Source organism: Anser anser (assembly GCF_964211835.1).
Source record: "Anser anser genome assembly, contig: HAP1_SCAFFOLD_317, whole genome shotgun sequence".
NCBI classification, from domain to species: Eukaryota; Metazoa; Chordata; class Aves; order Anseriformes; family Anatidae; genus Anser; species Anser anser.
In genome coordinates this window covers 67,865-79,045 of record NW_028153866.1, presented here as the reverse complement: position 1 = coordinate 79,045, position 11,181 = coordinate 67,865, and the positions used below count along the sequence as shown (strand labels likewise).

Here is an 11,181-nt window from a genome sequence, read left to right as displayed (position 1 = left end):
AACAGTGTATCTAATGCCAATCGATTTTGTAGCACCATTTTAGTTGTAGATTGTAGTTGGATATTAAGGTCTCTAAAGCCTTCTTTTGTGGCTCTCGCAAGCCTACTCACTTGTCCTGTAAGTTTATAAATCATTTCCCTATTTCGATAAGTAGCTACCTGTGCAAATAGAGATTCTAACGCCCAACTGAATTTTACTCCATCCGAGGGTTCATGCCATGTATCTTCATCTTCCCCTTCTTCTAAACTTCTTTTTGCCCTACTAATTTGTAGGGTTTCCAACTTTCCCTTAAAAGGAGACTTTTTCCATATTGGACGCAGTGTGGGGAGGGAGTCCTAGAGTTATTTCTTTTACTTCCCCATCTATCGGTGGGTGTGTAGTCCAAGTTCCATTACTGGCTGCCCATACAAATTGTCCTGGACTTTTTATGGTACTATAGCTACAATCCACTGCGACTTGACTAGCCTGGCTATTTCTTTCCGAATTGTACTTAATTCCTCGGCAAGCATATCCTGCCCTAAGAGCTATCAATACCGGAAGTAAGTGCTCGATATCTTCATTATTACTGTCGCAAGTATATTTCTTCTCACAAGTCCACCAAGCTACCTTTGTTGACTCTTGTCTACCACTACTGTCAACCCGGCTTACTGTATAAAACTGATCAGTTCCATTCTGCTTTCCCTGCCATTTAATACACCATGATGTATTCCCTCCATACTGGAATTTCTGCAATAAACTTACTGTCCAATCACTATCCCACCCTTTCATTCCTTTTGGCTTATTTTTCTCTTGACATTCCCAAACAATCTTTTCTCTAACTCCTTCTACTACACGTAGTTCGTCGTAATAACACTGTCCCACATTCTTAAATCTGCCTATTGTTATGAAATGGTAGTTCTTCTTTTCACATTCAGACCTTGATGTTGGGGGGCTCAGTTTCCTATAGTATTGTGTAACATTTATCCTCTCTAGAACTTTCACTTCTTTACATTGAATTGTTTCATTTCCTTTTACTTGGGGCAGTGGCAGGTGGTTATACCCCACTCAAGCGGGTCCCCTGTTGCTTTTGGGATGGGCAAACAAGCAGTAATTCTATCAGTTCCTTTCGTTATGGCAAAATCTTTAATCAATCCTACCAGTAAATTCTCTGACGGTTGCCTGTGTGGGATCTGTACCACTTGTGTCCATGGTACCTGGCCCTCTCTTTTTCTTCTAGATCCTTTTCCGTGGGCTACCAATATTCCTTTATCCAATTTCGGATATACCAATATTTCTCTTATCCCGTAATCTGTGCTATTTTCATGTGTTACCACGCACCGGTAATTTCCTTTGTTGACTTTAGTAACACTAAACAGGGTTCAGGTGGTAGCTCCTCTCAGCTGTTGGCCCAATTCTATGGTTTTACTTACGTATGCCTTCCCCTTCCATCCAGCCTTCAATCCTGTATTGTCCCTGGTTGTGTCTACGTATATTTCCTGGCTCTGTCCGGAGTCATTTATTTTTTCCCAGACCACCTCCTGTAGAGAGCTAATTGTTATTGGTTTATCGTTGTGCATTCCACATTCCAAAGTAACATTTTCTCCTCTGAATATTTCCTCTTTCTTATATTTTTCTGGTATTTCTAGGAACCCAATTACAAGGTATTTACACAAAACAATTACTGTTATCGTTACTGTTGTTAAGAACCCCAACATTGTATGGTTATACGCGCTTCATCTGTAGTTTTGTATCTCCGATTGCTCGCACTGACCAAAATTCGGGAACCTTTTTCACCCGAGTATAATGAATCCAAGCATCCACCCCTTCTACCTTTAAAACTAGTCAATAATACTTGATAAGGTCCGGCCCACCGTTCTCTCAGGGGTTCTTCATTCCAGTTTTTAATGTACACTTGGTCACCTGGCTGAATGTCGTGGACAGGATTTTCCAGTGCCAACGGTCGGTTCCACACCAGAACACTTCGAAGTTGAGCTAAAGTTTTACCAAGAGACAATATATAATTATAAACATCCTGGCTCCCTGTTATATGCATATTAGGATTTGGTTCTGGGGATTCATAAGGCTTTCCATACGTAATCTCGTATGGGCTTACTGACATTCCACTCCTTGGCTTTATCCTTATTCTCAGTAAAGCTATAGGGAAAGCTTGTGGCCATTGTATTTTGGCTTCCTGGCAGATTTTACTGATCTGTCCCTTTAGAGTTTGGTTCATCCTTTCTACCTGTCCACTAGATTGGGGTCTCCATGCAGTATGTAAATTCCAAGAAATTCCTAATAGCCGACTTACGTCTTTAACCACAGATGAAACAAAGTGAGGCCCCCTATCCGAGGATATTCCTAATGGTACCCCAAACCTCGGAATGGTTTCCCGCAGTAACCATTTTACTGTCTCTTTAGCTTGATTGGTGCGACAGGGAAGGGCTTCTGGCCATCTGAAAAAGGTGTCAACCCCTACTAACAAATACCTACATCCCCTAGTCCTAGGTAACTCTACAAAATCAACTTGCCAGTAATCTCCTGGTTCTATTCCTACTCTAACTCTTCCCATTTCAGCATGTTTTCTTGCTACTGGATTATTTTTCAGACAAATCTCATACTTTGACATTACTGATTTTGCCATTGTTAACATATGTGTAGAGATAATGCTACGTTTTAAAATGTTACCATTGCCTCTGCACCCCAGTGACACTCATTATGTCTTGTCTGAAGTATTTCTCGCATCACCAAGGGGGGTATTACTACCTGGCCCATAGCAGTTACATACCGTCCATCAGAGTTCTTTCGGGCCTTTAGGAGATTTGCTAATTTCTCATCCTCTGGTGAATATCTTGGTTCCTTGGGAAGATTAAGACAAGTGGGGCCTACCTTGAGTGGTACCAAAGCCATTACATTCCACACCTCCCGAGCAATTTGTCGAGCTGCTCGATCTGCCAGCCGATTCCCTTCTGATATTTTCAAGGTTCCTCCTTGATGAGCTTTACAGTGCATAATAGCCACTTGTTTTGGTTTTTGTACCGCATTTATCAAATTTAACACCTCCTCTTGATATCTTATATTGGCTCCTTGTGAGGACAACAGCCCTCTTTCTTTCCATAATGCTCCATGAACATGGACTACTCCAAAAGCATACTTTGAATCTGTCCAAATATTTACCATCTTTCCTTTACTCAGTTCCAGTGCTCGAGGTAGGGCTATCAGTTCCGCTCGCTGTGCTGATGTTTCAGGTGGTAAAGGTTTTGCTTCGATCACTGTCTTCAGGGTTGTTACTGCATACCCTGCATATCGTGTTCCATTCTCCGCAAAACTACTACCATCAGTAAAAAGTTCCCAGTCATACCTTTCAAGGGGTACATCCTTCAAATCCTCGCGGCTCGCATGGGTATGTTCAATTATTTCCACACAATTGTGTTCCAACGGTCCTTCTTCTGGAACAGTTCCTAGAAATACTGCTGGATTTAACAGGTTAGTTGTTTTCAAGGTTACGTCATCTTGTTCAGTTAGTATTGCCTGATATTTCATCATTCGGCTGGGTGATAACCAGTGGCCCCCCTTTTGTTCTAAAACAGTTGTTACCATATGTGGTACAAAAACTTCAATATGTTTTCCCATTTGAAGGCAAATAATTTTCTACTATCTTTATCAAGAGGTATGCAAAAGAAGGCATCCTTTAAATCTATCACAGTAAACCATTTATATATCTCTCTCACAGATGTTAACAATGTGTAAGGATTAGCCACTACCGGGTGAATGTCCTTTGTTATTTCATTTATTGCTCTAAGATCTTGTACCAATCTATACTCACCATTCGGCTTCCTTACTGGAAAAATTGGAGTATTGTATTCCGATTTACATTCTTCCAGAATCTGATGTTTGAGAAATTTGTCAATAATTTTCACTGTCCCCTGCCTAGCTTCTATCTTAAGTGGATATTGTTTGATTCGAACAGGTTTGGCTCCTTCCTTTAATTCCACCTTTACCGGTTGTGCCAGTTTCAACTTCCCTGGTATATCTGTTTCCCATACTGTTGGTATAACTGCATTTTCTACTTCTCTTGGAATATTAACAAAGGGTTTATCTTTGATCATTAGGATTTGTCCTACTTTGGACTCAGGTACCTTCATTATTAATTCTCCATCCTCAAAGGTTATTGTTGCATCTAATTTAGCTAATAGATCCCGTCCCAAGAGTGGAATCGGGCATTCTGGTACATACAAAAATTCATGGGTTAGTTCCTTACCCCCAAAACGCAAATCAAGGGGTTGTAAGAATGGCCGTTCCTCCTCCTTCCCTGTGGCTCCAATTATTGTAGTTGTCTTAGTTCCCAATCGTCCTTTTAAACTATTTAACACTGAATATGTTGCTTCTATTACATTTACAGACTAATTAACACAGAGAAAGAAGCTCCTGTAACCAACAACAACAAAAAATTCAAGCCTCTCTCTTCGTTTCCTAGCTTTATTTCAACTAGTGGACCTGCTAGGGTAGATGCCCCAGGTCCCCGTCATTTCTGACTGTTGTAAGTTTATCCTGCAGCCTAAGACAAATTCTTTCTGATATCAGGGGCTGATTGCCCTAGAAAGAGGCTAGCCAATTGCCTCTGTTTGTTTTCTGAAGCCAGGTCCAAATTTTCTGGTTTTTTTTTTTTTTTTTTTTCCATTGCATTTCAAAGTTGGTCCAAAAATTCAAAAATTCCATAGGGTTTTCTTTTGGACCTTGTTGGAACAGATTCTCAATTCCCAATTTAACCAGATTTTGGTATTTACATAATTTCCGGGGTGGTAAGGGTCTCGGGGGGGGGGGGGGGGGAGTCGGTCAGGGGAATGCAATGGTTGGAAGTTCCCTGAGCGGTCCCATTGGCAATCTGAGCTCACACAGGAACTCAGGTTGTTTTAAGAGTTAGCTGCTTTTCTGTTTCCATGACAACTCTCCCGGACCCATCATGGTCCCTCTGCCCCAGAGGGCTCACACCGCGATTTTGAGATCTCAGCCTCGGGTTGAGGCAGAACTATTAACATTCCTACATCCTCTTTCCCTGCTCATTCAACTTCAAACAGCTCTGTTAAATACTACATGCCACACAGCCTTTAACACCTTCAACAACCCTTTTAACACTTCCTTTATCTTCCTCCAGCCTGTACTTTTCTAATGCCAACACCAAAGGCTCAGTCAGGGGCCAACTTAATTCCATACCTTTTCCCTCCAAGATGCTGAAACAACATATCAGTATACAACATTTCATCCTATTTTCCTTCTCTCCTCAAAAACAATTGATCCATAAAGTGGCCATTTAGTTTATATAGTGGCCACAATTGATTGCAATACTTAGTGGAAATCCTCTTGCTTTCCGCGCCCCCCCCCACTCCCCCTTCCGACAATATCCTTGCAATGTGCCAATATACACCCAAGGAGGCTTTCTTTAAAACGTCTTTGTTTTGGATATTACCCATTTCCTTGATTTCCCATTCCCTTTTATTTATTTATATTAATTACTGTCCCTTGTTTCAATTTCCACGCAAACCTTTTTATTGCAGGTTTTTACTATGTTTTCCTAGTCTTCTCAAATGTCCCAATTCTCTGGGATTAAACTCCACATACAAACTTCACTATTTCAGATTATTAATGACCCCCGTTCCAATCGTAAATCCACAGGACTTCGGAAAAACACCTGAAGCACTCAGCCTTCCGTCTTCTAGACAAACAATACCACCTTTTCCACAAAATTTACATTTCAATAAGACCGAATTTCAAGCCAAATGCTAATTTTTCTCATGCACTTTGTTAGTAAGCCTACACAAAACAAGGAATCACTCCTGTGTATCCATCAAGACGGGGGTTTAAAAGGTATTGAGGCCTAAATAAATTCGCTCTCCCCCTTCTTACCAAATTCCCAGGGCTCAGGCCCGAACCACCAAAGAAGTGGCTCTCCATTCTACCGCTTTGATAATCAGTCAGCCCCCTTCCCCCGATACTTGGGAAACTGACCGAACACCACCGCGAATATACCGAAACTTTTAAACTGTTACTTAGATAATGCTCCCACCTTCCTCCTTGTCACACTCAAAACATTTAAGAACGAAATAGGATTGCAAGATGCACCACCGGACCCGTGTATTGGGCACCACCAATCAACATTTGGATAAAGCAGCACTTCTTTTCGGTCTGTCATGCGCTTCGTTCGTCTCCGGCCGCTCCCCTCGCGGAGAATACGGAACCGCGGATCGGAACTCCGCACTCGCTTCGCAGCGATGCTGCGTCTCACTCACAACACAATCACGCAATCACACAGAGGGGCCCCTTGCACTCTCGCTCACAAAATAACATTAATTGTAAGATAGTATTGTACTGTAAGGTTCCGTTTTCTGGCCAACTTTCTTGATCTTCTAGTTCATACTGTGGCCACCAAACATTACAGTAATCAACCAGTTTACCCTTTCGTAACTCCTGCCCGAAACACCCCTCCTTCCAGTGTGCTAGTAAACAGCCCAAAGGGGAGGATCGCGGTACCGAAGCATTACCGCCCAGAATACTTTTAAGTTTTTCCATTATCAGCTATAGCTTTTACCGAACCGAACCAGATGCTGAGCCTGCAGCAAAACCAGACCACTGATGCCGAACCTGCAGCGCTTTCGCGACTGTCTGACGGACGGCGCCTAGGCTTACCACGGGAATTCCCTAGCCCAACCGTGCGTGGCTTTCGCCGCGTCTGACCGGCAGGCTCCCAGACCAGATCGGTACCGATTACCAGAAAGCACCTTTTTCTTACCCTTTCAGAGGTACGTTGTGAGCAGCGGGGGTCGGTCGCGGCCGATGGCTCCCCGAGAAACTCCTCGGTGCCGGCTGGAGCGTGATCAGTTCGCGAGCCGCCTCAGCAGTGCCCACGAGGTCCCACCTGGGTCGCCAAAATGTTAGCGTTCATGAAGACACATAATCCACAAAGTGATTATATGAAGGTGCTTTATTAGGCGCTGGAAGTTAGGGGCATGCCTGCCCAAATCTAACTTCGTCTGATTTGTTTTCTTAGTTCTCTTTTATCTCCTAAGATACTACATATGCATTAGGTTTCACAACTCATCTATGCATATTCATTTCCTAGCTCCACCTAGCCTCGCTTCGTATGCTAATTATCTTATCAGTCCTTCCGCGCTTGCGTATCACTCTCTGGTGGTCGTCCGGGTGGTCGTCGGGATGAAGTAAGATGTCTTCATCAGAGTTGAACTTTTTAACCTTTCCTTCTCACGCATGCTCTCTGAGCCCTTGGTCTCAGTCCAAACCGCAAGGTTGGTTTGACCCAGTTCCCAGAGTCCAAGAAGCCCCAGTTATCTAGATGTCTTGCAAATTGAGCATTCTTTTAATCCTTCTTACGCCTCATCATGAATTGGTGCATTCTCATGTTACCCTTGCACATATATTTTGTATCTTCCAAGCGCAGCCTCGGAACAGTACATCGCAAATGTAACATACTAAACAATATTGTATTATTTCTTCTTCTATTACTAACACAGTGAGTCCAGAGAGTGCACTGGCTCCACTGGGGATGCACTGCACTGAGTCCAGAGAGTGCACTGGCACCACTGGGGATGCAATGCAGTGAGTCCAGAGAGTGCAATGGAACCACTGGTGATGCAGTGCAGTGAGTCCAGAGAGCCACTGGCACCACTGGGGATGCAGTGCAGTGAGTCCAGAGACTACACATGCACCACTGGGGATGCAGTGCAGTGAGTCCAGAGAGTGCACTGGCACCACTGGTGATGCAGTGCCGTGAGTCCAGAGAGTACACTGGCACCACTGGGGATGCAGTACAGTGAGTCCAGAGAATGCACTGGCACTAATGGGGATGCAGTGCAGTGACTCGAAAGAGTGCACTGGCACCACTGCGGATGCACTGCAGTGAGTCCGGAGAGTGCCCTGGCACCACTGGGGATGCAGTTTAGTGAGTCCGGAGAGTGCACCGGCTCCAATGGGGATACACTGCAGTGAGTCCAGAGAGTGCACTGGCACCACTGGGGATGCAGTGCAGTGAGTCCAGAGATTGCACTGGCACCACTGGGGATGCAGTGCAGTGAGTCCAGAGAGTGCACTGGAACCACTGGGGATGCACTGCAGTTAGTCCAGAGAGTGCACTGGCTCCACTGGGGATGCAGTGCAGTGAGTCCAGAGAGTGCACTGGCACCACTGGGGATGCAGTGCAGTGAGTCCTGATAGTGCAATGGCACCACAAGGGATGCACTGCAGTGAGTCCAGAGAGTGAACTGGCACCACTGGGGATGCAGTGCAGTGAGTCCAGAGAGTGCACTGGCACCAACTGGGGATGCAGTGCAGTGAGTCCAGAGAGTGCACTGGCACCACTGGGGATGCACCCCGGTGAGTCCAGAGAGTGCATTGGCACCACTGGGGATGCAGTGCAGTGAGTCCAGAGACTCCACTGGCACCACTGGGGTTTTATTGCAGTGAGTCCAGAGAGTGCACTGGCACCAATGGGGATGCACTGCAGTGAGTCCAGAGAGTGCCCTTGCACCACTGGGGATAAACTGCAGTGAGTCCAGACAGTGCACTGGCACCTCTGGGGATGCAGTGCAGTGAGTCCTGAGAGTGCAATGGCACCACAAGGGATGCAGTGCAGTGAGTCCAGAGAGTGCACTGGCACCACTGGGGATGCACTGCAGTGAGTCCAGAGAGTGCACTGGCACCACTGGGGATGCAGTGCAGTGAGTCCAGAGAGTGCACTGGCACCAATGGAGATGCACTGCAGTGGGTCCAGAGAGTGCACTGGCACCACTGGGGATGCACTGCAGTGAGTCCAGAGAGTGCACTGGCACCACTGGGGATGCAGTGCAGTGAGTCCACAGACTGCACTGGCACCACTGGTGATGCACTGCAGTGAGTCCAGAGAGTGCACTGGCACCTCTGGGGATGCAGTGCAGTGAGTCCAGAGAGTGCACTGGCACCACTGGGGATGGAGTGCAGTGAGTCCAGAGAGTGCACTGGCACCACTGGGGATGCAGTGCAGTGAGTCCAGAGACTGCACTGGCACCACTGGGGATGCACTGTAGTGAGTCCAGAGAGTGCACTGGCTCCACTGGGGATGCAGTGCACTGAGTCCAGAGAGTGCACTCTCAGCAGTGGGGATGCACTGCATTGAGTCCAAAGAGTGCACTGGCACAACAGGGGATGCAGTGCAGTGAGACCAGAGAGTGCACTGGCACCACTGGGGATCCAGTGCAGTGAGTGCAGAGAGTGCACTGGCTCCACTGGGGATGCAGTGCAGCGAGTCCAGAGAGTGCACTGGCACCACTGGGGATGCACTGCAGTGAGTCCTGAGAGTGCAATGGCACCACTGGGGATGCACTGCAATGAGTCCAGAGAGTGCACTGGCACCACTGTTGACGCAGTGCAGTGAGTCCAGAGAGTGCCCTTGCACCACTGGGGATGCACTGCAGTGAGTCCAGACAGTGCACTGGCACCACTGGGGATGCAGTTTAGTGAGTCCAGAGAGTGCACCGGCTCCAATGGGGATACACTGCAGACAGTCCAGAGAGTGCACTGGCTCCACTGGGGATGCAGTGCAGTGAGTCCAGAGAGTGCACTGGCACAACTGGGGATGCACTGCAGTGAGTCCAGAGAGTGCACTGGCACCACTGTTGATGCAGTGCAGTGACTCCAGAGAGTGCACTGGCACCACTGGGGATGCAGTGCAGTGAGTCCAGAGAGTGCACTGGCACCACTGGTGATGCAGTGCAGTGAGTCCAGAGAGCCACTGGCACCACTGGGGATGCAGTGCAGTGAGTCCAGAGACTGCACATGCACCACTGGGGATGCAGTGCAGTGAGTCCAGAGAGTGCACTGGCACCATTGGGGATGCAGTGCACTGAGTCCAGAGAGTGCACTGGCACCATTGGGGATGCAGTGCAGTGAGTCCAGAGAGTGCACTTGCACCATTGGGGATGCAGTGCAGTGAGTCCAGAGAGTGCACTGGCACCAGAGGGGATGCAGTGCAGTGAGACCAGAGAGTGCACTGGCACCACTGGGTTTGCAGTGCAGTGAGTCCAGAGAGTGCACTGGCACCACTGGGGATGCACTGCAGTGAGTCCTGAGAGTGCAATGGCACCACTGGGGATGAACTGCAGTGAGTCCAGAGAGTGCACTGGCACCACTGGGGATGCAGTGCAGTGAGTCCAGAGAGTGCACTGGCACCAACTGGAGCTGCACTGCTGTGAGTCCTGAGATTGCACTGGCACCACTGGGGTTACAGTGCAGTGAGTCCAGAGACTACACTGGCACCACTGGGGTTGCACTGCAGTGAGTCCAGAGACTTCACAGGCACCACTGGGGATGCAGTGCAGTGAGTCCAGAGAGTGCACTGGCACCAGTGGGGATTCACTGCAGTGAGTCCAGAGAGTGCACTGACACCACTGGGAATGCAATGCAGTGAGTACTGAGAGTGCACTGGCACCTAAGGGGATGCAGTGCAGTGATTCCAGAGAGTGCACTGGCACCTCTGGGGATGCAGTGCAGTGAGTCCAGAGAGTGCACTGGCACCAATGGGATGCAGTGCAGTGAGTCCACAGAGTGCACTGGCACACACAGGGGATACACTGCAGTGAGTCCAGAGAGTGCACTGGCACCACTGGAGATGCAGCACAGTGAGTCCAGAGAGTGAAGTGTCACCACTGGTTGACGCAGCGCAGTGACTACAGAGAGTGCAATGGAACCACTGGGGATGCAGTGCAGTTGTTAGCGTTCATGAAGACACATAATCCACAAAGTGATTATATGAAGGTGCTTTATTAGGCGCTGGAAGTTAGGGGCATGCCTGCCCAAATCTAACTTCGTCTGATTTGTTTTCTTAGTTCTCTTTTATCTCCTAAGATACTACATATGCATTAGGTTTCACAACTCATCTATGCATATTCATTTCCTAGCTCCACCTAGCCTCGCTTCGTATGCTAATTATCTTATCAGTCCTTCCGCGCTTGCGTATCACTCTCTGGTGGTCGTCCGGGTGGTCGTCGGGATGAAGTAAGATGTCTTCATCAGAGTTGAACTTTTTAACCTTTCCTTCTCACGCATGCTCTCTGAGCCCTTGGTCTCAGTCCAAACCGCAAGGTTGGTTTGACCCAGTTCCCAGAGTCCAAGAAGCCCCAGTTATCTAGATGTCTTGCAAATTGAGCATTCTTTTAATCC

The 11,181-nt window shown here is 47.2% G+C and overlaps 1 long non-coding RNA gene across 1 annotated transcript; it reads right to left on the bottom strand.

The window, feature by feature from the left end:
• Window positions 1-209: 209 nt before the first annotated feature.
• On the bottom strand, window positions 210-7,503 carry LOC310891276. The gene is made up of 2 exons (XR_014577504.1): window positions 1,900-7,503; window positions 210-1,514 (listed from the first exon to the last, which is right to left on the bottom strand). It is a non-coding gene; the product is annotated as an uncharacterized lncRNA (long non-coding RNA).
• Between the last annotated feature and the right edge of the window lie 3,678 nt (window positions 7,504-11,181).